Raw genomic sequence first — 9,822 nt, 5'->3', positions numbered from 1 at the left:
CCGCCGCACAGCTCCAGGAAGTCGGACACTTTTCGGCTTCGCTCCCTTAAAGTGTGGGTCGGTGTTTCGCCATGCAAATACCCACTTTTGCACACCAGCTGCAGGATATAGGAGAGAGGGGTACCTCTCGGGCCCGACTGATTTCCGATGTTTTCGTGGTTCCTCAAGTCGGGTAGGCGGTTTGGCGAGTACCCCCCTGTTTGCATGGAAGTCCGCCCTCGCGTCGACACCAGGCTTCCGCGGCTCCAGGGGGACTCTTGCCGGTCGTCTGCCCCAAGTCAGAGACGCGTTTCCCGGGTCGCCTGAGCCTGAACGGACCCTCCCCAAGCGTGTTCTGGTTCTCCGAGGGTGACGGATGTCAGAAGGGAGGCAGATCTGGAGTCTTCGTCCCGAGGAGGTCTCCAGGAGGGCGGATTGCACCCCCTGACTCGGTCCCCTCAGAGCAGGCTTGGCGTTTCTCTGTGTCGGATGTCTCCCGCTTCCACGCCACCGGGGAGACCTATGAGAGAATCGCACTGTGACCCGGATTCCGTCTCGAGGGCGCCCGTAGCGTGTCGGAGAGGGACCTCCAGGACTATCGGGCATGTTTCTTCCCCGTCTCCCCGAGGGGAAGGATGGCAGCGGGTGGGGTTTCTCACCCATGCCCCCCACCGGCTCTTCCTCCGATCGATTTGGCTCAGCGCTCCCGGGTGGGGAGGTGGTGCCGCTCGCTCGGCCCGGGCTTTGGAGCCCGCGTCGGTCTAAGGCGGGCGGTCTCCTTCCTCTTTTACCCCCCGGGATTCAGGCACGCATCCTTGGGCGTGCACGCCGGCAGTCGCCTCCCGTTCGCAGGACGGTGGCTGCCGTGCAGAGGGGGAGTTTGACCCGAACTGTGGTACGGCAGGGGTCCGACGACCCGCGCGGGCGAATGGCGGGGCGCCCACCCACCTCGGCGTGGGGGCCCGTCGTCCGAATCGCTCCCCGCGCGGGGTAGCACAACGATCTTCTCCGAGGGCGGCCCTTTGACTTCCAGATGCGCAGCTTGCCCGCGGAGGCCCGTGCCGACCCCCACCCAGCGTCCGATGGGCGGCCTCCGCGGTGGGCATCGGCGAGAGCGGCGGCGGTGGGTGGCGCTTCCACGCCACCGCCGAGCTCCGCGTTCTCCAGTCTTTTCCCGAGCCCCTACGATAGTGGGGGGACGACAGATGCGTGGGGAGGCAGGCGGAGTGGGTTCTCACCGCGTGGTGTGCCCGGCCGAACGCCGTCGCCTTCCCCGCTCGTCCGACGTCCTCCGAGGCGGCTCGGAAGGGAGCGCGAGAGGGAGAGAGCGAGAGAGAGAGAGAGAGAGAGAGACCAAGCGGACGCCCCAGAGCGAGAAGGGAGGATGGAAAAGGGAGAGACGAGTGGGGCAAAAAGAGTTTTGGCGAAGGGGAGTACCCGGCGAACTGCCGCCCCGGGCTTCTTCTGTTCTCAACAGCGGAGGCACGGCTTTGGGGGGGAGACGCCGCTCGGTTGGGGCTCCTTTGAGGTTACGGGCAAGAGCCCGGGACGAGGGACTACGCCATAGGGCGACGCCGACACGGCCAGGCCAACTGCGCCCCCCGTGCGACCTCTGCGTCGCTGGCGGGCTCTGCGCCTGAGCCGCGGTGGACCCCGACGGCCAGCCCCCCTCTCCCACTCCTCGCGCCCGTCCGCCGGTGGGTCGAGGACCCCCCGCGGCGGAGGCAGGTCTAAGCCAGACGGAGGCCCCGCATAGGCCCCCCACCGCCCTGGCCCCTCTCCCCAGCAGCGACTCTGTGTGTCGCCCCGGGAGCGGTGGGTCACGAGGCAGGGTGGCCGTGGCGTCCTCCGAAGGCCAGTCACCTACGGCCCTCCCCGTGCAAGGGGTGGTTTTTACAACAGATGCCCTCCGATCGGGAGGCCGGGTCTAAGCCAGATGGTGGCGCCGCATAGGCCCCCCACCGCCCTGGCCCCTCTCCCCAGCAGCGACTCTGTGTGTCGCCCCGGGAGCGGTGGGTCACGAGGCAGGGGAGCCGTGGTGTCCTCCGGAGGCCAGTCACCTCGCCCTCTCCGTGCAAGGTGGGTTTTTTTCCAGACACCCTCCGCATCGGCCGCCTCGCACCGTACAGCGTGCACGATCTCCCCAGTGGCACTGCACTCGCCGTTCAGGCTCCTGTTTTCCTCCGGAAGGTGACGCCCCGGGATGCCCGCCTGCCGGCACGGACGACGAGGAGGATTTCCCTTCCTCCGGGTGCCCTTCCCGCTGCGGGGCTTCCTATCTGGCTTCTCTCCCTCGATTGATTAAGTCCCTGGCCTTTGTACACACTGCCCGTCGCTACTACCGATTGGATGGTTTAGTGAGGTCCTTGGATCGGCCCCGCCGGGTTCGGCCAAGACCCATGGTGGAGAGCCGAGAAGACGATCGAACTTGACTATCTAGAGACAGTAAAAGTCGTAACAAGGTTTCCCTAGATGAACCTGTGGAAGGATCTTTAATGGGCGAGTGAAAAATACCGATGAGGTGCAGATCAGGAGGCCAGCCGCCCGCCAAATCCCCGAAGGGTACCGAACGTGATGGGGGCGGTGGTAGGTCTCTTTCTGCTTCGCCAGGGCGCTCCGCAGGGTGGGGACGGTGAGGGCACGTGAGGACAGCGGGCGGGCGACGTCGGGAGGGTGCGGGGAGCCCCTCTCGCTCCGTCGCCCAGGAAAAAGACGCCCGGCCTCGCGCCGACGATTGTTGCCCTGCCGCTGCCTGCCGAGGAAAAATAAGAAGCCCCCCGCGTACGCGAAAGGCCGTCCCGGGTACCATTCTCCTGTGCGCTCACACACCCCTCCCCGGGGTATGTGGGTCTGGGCGGTAGGTTGAGAAGCCTCGAGCCCTCCTTTGTTCTCCTCCCCGCTGGAGGGAGGGACGGGGAGGCCGAGCGCCCGGGCAACAGGGCCGAGATTTGAAAACAACCCTCCAAAGCATCCCAGTCTTTTGCGGCCGGCTGACACGAGAGTGAAAAGGGGGGCGCCTCCGAGTGTCCCCAAACCAGAAAGCGCGACTCTTAACGGTGGATCACTCGGCGCGCGCGTCGAAGAACGCAGCTAGCTGCGAGAATTAAGTGTGAATTGCAGGACACATTGATCATCGACACTTCGAACGCACCTTGCGGCCCCGGGGTGCTCCCGGGGCTATGCCTGTCTGAGGGTTGCCCCTCCATCTATCGCCTCCATGGCGCAGCTGGGGTCCCCTCGCAAGGGTGACAACGAGGGAGGCCTGAGGCTCCGTGCCCTGATGGTCTCTTCTCCTTTATCCCTTACGTCCCCCCAAGGCCAGACTCACCTGCCCTGGGCCCACCTGATGGGGTTTACCATCGTCACTCCCCCCGTTGTGACGTGAAACCCTGTGGCGCAATGAAGGTGAAGGCCGGGGCGCTCCGGCCGAGGTGGGATCCCGCCGCCCGCTCCGGGGGGTTGACACGGCGGGTGCACCATCGGCCCGCCTCTGTCGGGGAGGTGGAGCATGAGTGCGCGATAGGACCCGAAAGATGGTGAGCTATGCCTGGGCAGGACGAAGCCAGAGGAAACTCTGGTGGAGGTCCGCAGCGACCCTGATGTGCAAATTGGTCATCTGGGTATAGGGGCGTTTGTAGATGTGCTTGGCCCGTACGGGGATCGAACCCACGACCTTGGTGTTATTAGCACCACGCTCTAACCAACTGAGCTAAATGGCCATAGGTGTGGTCCCTGGGTATAGGGGCGAAAGACTCACGGAGACCACGGGCAGACGTACAGGGGCCTGATCAACCCCTGGACCATACGGGCTGCTGTGCCTGCCGCAGGCGAGAAGCGAGAACCCCTTCGGGGCACGGAGACTACAACCGGACGTACGGGGGTCTGACCCACCCCTGGACCGTACGGTCTGCTGGCTGCTGTGCCTGCCGCAGGCGAGAAGCGAGAACCCCTTCGGGGCACGGAGACCACAACCGGACGTACGGGGGTCTGACCCACCCCTGGACCGTACGGTCTGCTGGCTGCCGTTCCTGGTGCAGGCGAGAAGCGGGAACCCCTTCGGGGCATGGAGACCACAACCGGACGTACGGGGGTCTGATCCACCCCTGGACCGTACGGTCTGCTGGCTGCCGTGCCTGGTGCAGGCGAGAAGTGGGAACCCCTTCGGGGCACGGAGACCACAACCGTACGTCCGGGAGTCTGACCCACCCCTGGACCGTACGGTCTGCTGGCTGCCGTGCCTGGTGCAGGCGAGAAGCGGGAACCCCTTCGGGGCACGGAGACCACAACCGGACGTACGGGGGTCTGATCAACCCCTGTACCGTACGGGCTGCTGGCTGCCGTGCCGTCCTCAAATTGCTTGGCCTAAACAAAAGTCAATTTTTTGTGACAACAGTGATGACCGTGACATAGCACTGGAGGTGTACCCCAAGACAGTGACCTAAGTGTGGGTGAAGTCTGTGGTTCATGGGCGGAAAGTTGAATTTTGGGTGAAAAACCATACTTTCACACTTTGAAAATTTCAGACATGTGTCAGACTTCCAGGCAGGGGGAAACCGCTGGAGGTGTACCGAGGACACTTCCAGAAGCCTGGGGAAGCTTTTCTGGAAGAGTCCTTGACACTTGGAAAATTTTGGGCAATTTTCTGAGAAAAAAAAAAATCACATTTCCCCTTACCCCCCACCCAAGAGGGGCTTCAATATGTTGCAGAGTACCCCGAAAGGGTCCCCAAAGTGGGAGAAAAGTGAGGCAAGTCAAAGAGGCAAAGATGAATGTACATTTGAATAATTTTATTAATGTCAGATAAAAATTGACATATTCACAAGGGCTTTGTTCTCCTGATTGGGATGAGCCGAATATTCTTGAGACTATACTCCTCAGTAGAATCGGATGACTCGGTATCACTTTCCGTGAGGTCTACCACCTCGTTATCCAATTCACTGGTTGATGCCATTACTGGCGACATAATTTTTGCGTCCTCATGATTTCCTGCGTTGAACACTAGCTCTTGGGCACGGCACATATCGGTCAGGGTCTTCTCCCGGTAAACTCTCTCGGCCACATCGTTTGTATGTGCCAAGTAGCGTGCAAACAAGCGCTTTTCGCAATCTGTGTATTGTGACAAAGTCCATGTCTCGCAAATCCGCCGTACAAGGTGGCTGGTGATGTTTGGGAGGTTGTAGCTACGGAGGAAAGCACATTGTTAGTACTGGTTGCTACTTATGGCTGTGGGTCACTTGACTTGTGGCTACCTTACCTTGAATGGTATCGTTTGAGTCTCATGGATGGATTTTTTATGACCTTCCCGGTACACGTCACGAAAAAGTTTGTGATAATCTTTCGGCCAAAGGTAAAGACCGGTCTGACATATTCCGCATACGCATTGAACCACTGAAAAAGAAAAAAAATATATATATGTTACTCTCCAGTCTGGGGGCACCCCTCCAAAAGGTTTTACATGGGGACAAGAGAGTGTTTTGCTCCCCACAATGAGTGGGGTTGCCTGGGTTCCCTGGCTTTGAGAAAAGCTTACCGATTCCTCTTCCTCTGAAAGTACAAAAGTTGCTACCTGAGAGGTGGAGCACTTGTGAGTCTTCACACCCACAATTGTCTTGCGTCTTCCTTGGTACGTGTGATGGATCCTCTCATTCCACTCTGAAACCTACGATGTGAAAAAAAAAGGTGGAAAAATATTGAACCGGTTCAGCAAATACCGCTGACCCACAGGGCCCGACGACTTACCGTCATGTTACGAACAACACCTGGTCTTTGGAGATGTTTTAGAATCAGAAGGGCCTCGAGGTACAGTACCACTTCCCGGCGATCTACTTCTGATCCGCCATCTGTCACAGCCTCGATGCTAGCTAGAAATGTTGGCCTTGCCTCCTCCAGTATAATCTGGCAGTCCTTGGGTGACTTTGATGGCTTCATCAATAGATCGTACCTGTGGGGAAAAATAAAGGCAATTAACCAACATCCAAGGTTTGGTAACAATGCGCTGAATATTGGCTCTTTTGAACGGTGTACCTTTTACTTACAGACTCTCGGCAGGCTCCCTTGTACAATGATTTCTGAAGGTCTGTTGTAAAATTCATGAACACTTCGCATGCCTTATAAAGTTGAGGATTCTCTAGTCTCAGTTTGGTAGCCCTCATCTGATACATGGTAAATCTCCGTATATGCTTCAACATTTTGAGGGAGGTCTGGCTCGATAGATGGAGTTTTCCAAGTTGTTGAAAAAAATTATTAACCTGGTTTGGTTTTACGAGGTACTCCAGAGTTACAGATTTTGGGTTCACAAAAAATAGAAACCGTGCTACGTTTGATACCTCCTGTTGACAGTTTGGGACCCCATGGGTAATTGTTAGGTACGAGTGGAACCCCTTTAACATGGGGTGATTCAATGAGTGACGCTTGTACAATCCGGCGGCCTTGGTAGCCGTGCGGTTTTTGTCTTTCCATTCCCTTTTCTGGATACTTAAATTGCTGCCATCCATGACCTCCTCATTGCCTATGCGGTCAGAAATGCTCCCTGTGTGGTCAGGCTCAGGGCACGGGTCTCCCTCCCGACTGTCTACCGGCCGTAAAAGGAAAGGCACATCCATCTCATCCGAATCTAGCTTTGGCGTGGGGCATGGGTCTCCCTCCCGACTGTCTACTGGCCGTAAAAGGAAAGGCACATCCATCTCATCTGAATCTAGCTCTGGCGGGGGGCACGGGTCTCCCTCCAGACTGTCTCCCGGCCGTAAAAGGAAAGGCACATCCATCACATCTGAATCTAGCTCTGGCATGGAGCCTGGGCGGAGCTCCGGATTGTCAGTTGGTACCTGAGCGGGCCCTTCACAGGTCAGTGGTGTGATTTGTGACTCAAACCTAGGCTTGTTTGCTATCAAAAAGCCGCGACCTTCTAAGAAGGCTACAGTCTCCTCCAAGGATTGGAGGGGCTTGAGCTCACTGAATTGGATTGTTGTCCCCTTGTTGGCGATACAGCGAAGTTGATACTTTGCGGAGGCTATGGCGGTTTTTATCTCCGAATCACCGTGTGACCTCAGGCATACCCTTCTCAGATGTGTGGATATATATTTGGTTACCCTGTGGCACACGGGGCATGTAAGTGGTGTCCGTGGGTGCCTGCGGGGGAGACACAAGCAATAAAACCGGTCACCTTGCCAGCAAGTGTACAACTCCACTACAAGGTACATTCATGTGTCTCTACGTGGCCGACAAATGTCTTCTACTCACCGCTCCATTGCGAAGGGTTTCCCGCAGTCAAACAGAGCGTCTCGTAATAGTTTATTAAAGTGCCGTGTTTCTCTGTGTCTTGAACTGTGGCAAATGATTTTCCTCCGCGCGAGTCAGCCACGCAGGTGAAAGACGCCAGCTGAGGTGATTGAAATTAACCGGATGTGTTTTGCCGTACTCTGATATAGGTCACCACGGGGGTTGAGTCAGCCCAGGGGGTGGCACCTCCACGGTCGCTAAACATCCGTAGGGTTGATGATATATCCCTCACCTGATCCACCTGCTGTAATCACCTATACGGCATCACGGGGGATGACTCAGCCCCAGGGGTGGCACCTGACCGGATCCACCTGCCATAATCGCCTATACGGCATCACGGGGGATGACTCAGCCCCAGGGGGTGGCACCTACACGGCTGTCGATCAGTCATATCTGTAACGGATTGGGTACTAACTGGATCCATCGATCCCAGTCAAAGCACGGTGGCTCACTTGTTAGCGCTGCGGCCTTGCCGAGCTGGCGTCTCGGGTTCGAATCCTGTTGTGTCATACATTCAGAAAGGGAAAAATCTCAGGTGTTATGTCAAGGACACTTCCTTAGACATTTTTAGAAAAATTTTGAGACAATCCCGATTTTGTAAAAAAAAAAAAATCTCACATTTTCCCTACTTCAACCTCATGGGTCGTCAATATGTTGTAAAGTACCCCAAGATAGAGACCCAAGTGTGGGTAAAGTGTCTGGTTCATGGGCACAAAGTTGAATTTTCAGTGAAAATTTGTCGGAAATCCGCTGTGGACATTGGCTGGGCGCGTGACCCGAATGAGAGAGGCGAATCTGGGTGACCCGAGCTTGGCAGGACCCTTCCCACGGGGGTCCTGGTTCTCTGGAGGTAATCACTGTCAGAAGGGCACATCTTGAGTCCTCACCCAGGTGAGGGCTCTCGGAAGGCGGACGCCCTTCTGTCTTTGTCCCCCCAGAGCAGGCTCGGTGTTTATCGGAAGTCTTCTGCGGACGTTGGCTGGGCGCGTGACCCGAGTGAGAGAGGCGAATCTGGGTGACCCGAGCTTGGCAGGACCCTTCCCACGGGGGGTCCTGGTTCTCTGGAGGTAATCACTGTCAGAAGGGCACATCTTGGGTCCTCACCCAGGTGAGGGCTCTCGGAAGGCGGACGCCCTTCTGTCTTTGTCCCCCCAGAGCAGGCTCGGTGTTTATCGGAAGTCTTCTGCGGACGTTGGCTGGGCGCGTGACCCGAGTGAGAGAGGCGAATCTGGGCGACCCGAGCTTGGCAGGACCCTTCCCACGGGGGGTCCTGGTTCTCTGGAGGTAATCACTGTCAGAAGGGCACATCTTGGGTCCTCACCCAGGTGAGGGCTCTCGGAAGGCGGACGCCCTTCTGTCTTTGTCCCCCCAGAGCAGGCTCGGTGTTTATCGGAAGTCTTCTGCGGACGTTGGCTGGGCGCGTGACCCGAGTGAGAGAGGCGAATCTGGGCGACCCGAGCTTGGCAGGACCCTTCCCACGGGGGTCCTGGTTCTCTGGAGGTAATCACTGTCAGAAGGGCACATCTTGAGTCCTCACCCAGGTGAGGGCTCTCGGAAGGCGGACGCCCTTCTGTCTTTGTCCCCCCAGAGCAGGCTCGGTGTTTATCGGAAGTCTTCTGCGGACGTTGGCTGGGCGCGTGACCCGAGTGAGAGAGGCGAATCTGGGTGACCCGAGCTTGGCAGGACCCTTCCCACGGGGGGTCCTGGTTCTCTGGAGGTAATCACTGTCAGAAGGGCACATCTTGGGTCCTCACCCAGGTGAGGGCTCTCGGAAGGCGGACGCCCTTCTGTCTTTGTCCCCCCAGAGCAGGCTCGGTGTTTATCGGAAGTCTTCTGCGGACGTTGGCTGGGCGCGTGACCCGAGTGAGAGAGGCGAATCTGGGCGACCCGAGCTTGGCAGGACCCTTCCCACGGGGGTCCTGGTTCTCTGAAGGTTTTCACTGTCAGAAGGGCACATCTTGGGTCCTCACCCAGGTGAGGGCTCTCGGAAGGCGGACGCCCTTCTGTCTTTGTCCCCCCAGAGCAGGCTCGGTGTTTATCGGAAGTCTTCTGCGGATGTTGGCTGGGCGCGTGACCCGAGTGAGAGAGGCGAATCTGGGCGACCCGAGCTTGGCAGGACCCTTCCCATGGGGGTCCTGGTTCTCTGGAGGTAATCACTGTCAGAAGGGCACATCTTGGGTCCTCACCCAGGTGAGGGCTCTTGGAAGGCGGACGCCCTTCTGTCTTTGTCCCCCCAGAGCAGGCTCGGTGTTTATCGGAAGTCTTCTGCGGACGTTGGCTGGGCGCGTGACCCGAGTGAGAGAGGCGAATCTGGGCGACCCGAGCTTGGCAGGACCCTTCCCACGGGGGTCCTGGTTCTCTGGAGGTAATCACTGTCAGAAGGGCACATCTTGGGTCCTCACCCAGGTGAGGGCTCTTGGAAGGCGGACGCCCTTCTGTCTTTGTCCCCCCAGAGCAGGCTCGGTGTTTATCGGAAGTCTTCTGCGGACGTTGGCTGGGCGCGTGACCCGAGTGAGAGAGGCGAATCTGGGCGACCCGAGCTTGGCAGGACCCTTCCCACGGGGG

The 9,822-nt window shown here is 58.3% G+C and overlaps 1 non-coding gene across 1 annotated transcript; it reads left to right on the top strand.

The window, feature by feature from the left end:
- Positions 1-3,024: 3,024 nt before the first annotated feature.
- Positions 3,025-3,176, top strand: LOC138656618 (5.8S ribosomal RNA). Its single transcript, XR_011316926.1, has one exon. It is a non-coding gene; the product is annotated as a 5.8S ribosomal RNA (ribosomal RNA).
- The last annotated feature ends 6,646 nt before the right edge of the window (positions 3,177-9,822 follow it).

This window comes from Ranitomeya imitator, unplaced genomic scaffold (genome assembly GCF_032444005.1).
Source record: "Ranitomeya imitator isolate aRanImi1 unplaced genomic scaffold, aRanImi1.pri SCAFFOLD_1359, whole genome shotgun sequence".
Classification (NCBI taxonomy): Eukaryota; Metazoa; Chordata; class Amphibia; order Anura; family Dendrobatidae; genus Ranitomeya; species Ranitomeya imitator.
The sequence above is the reverse complement of the archived record's forward strand: the minus strand, read 5'-3'. Positions and strand labels throughout refer to the sequence as shown.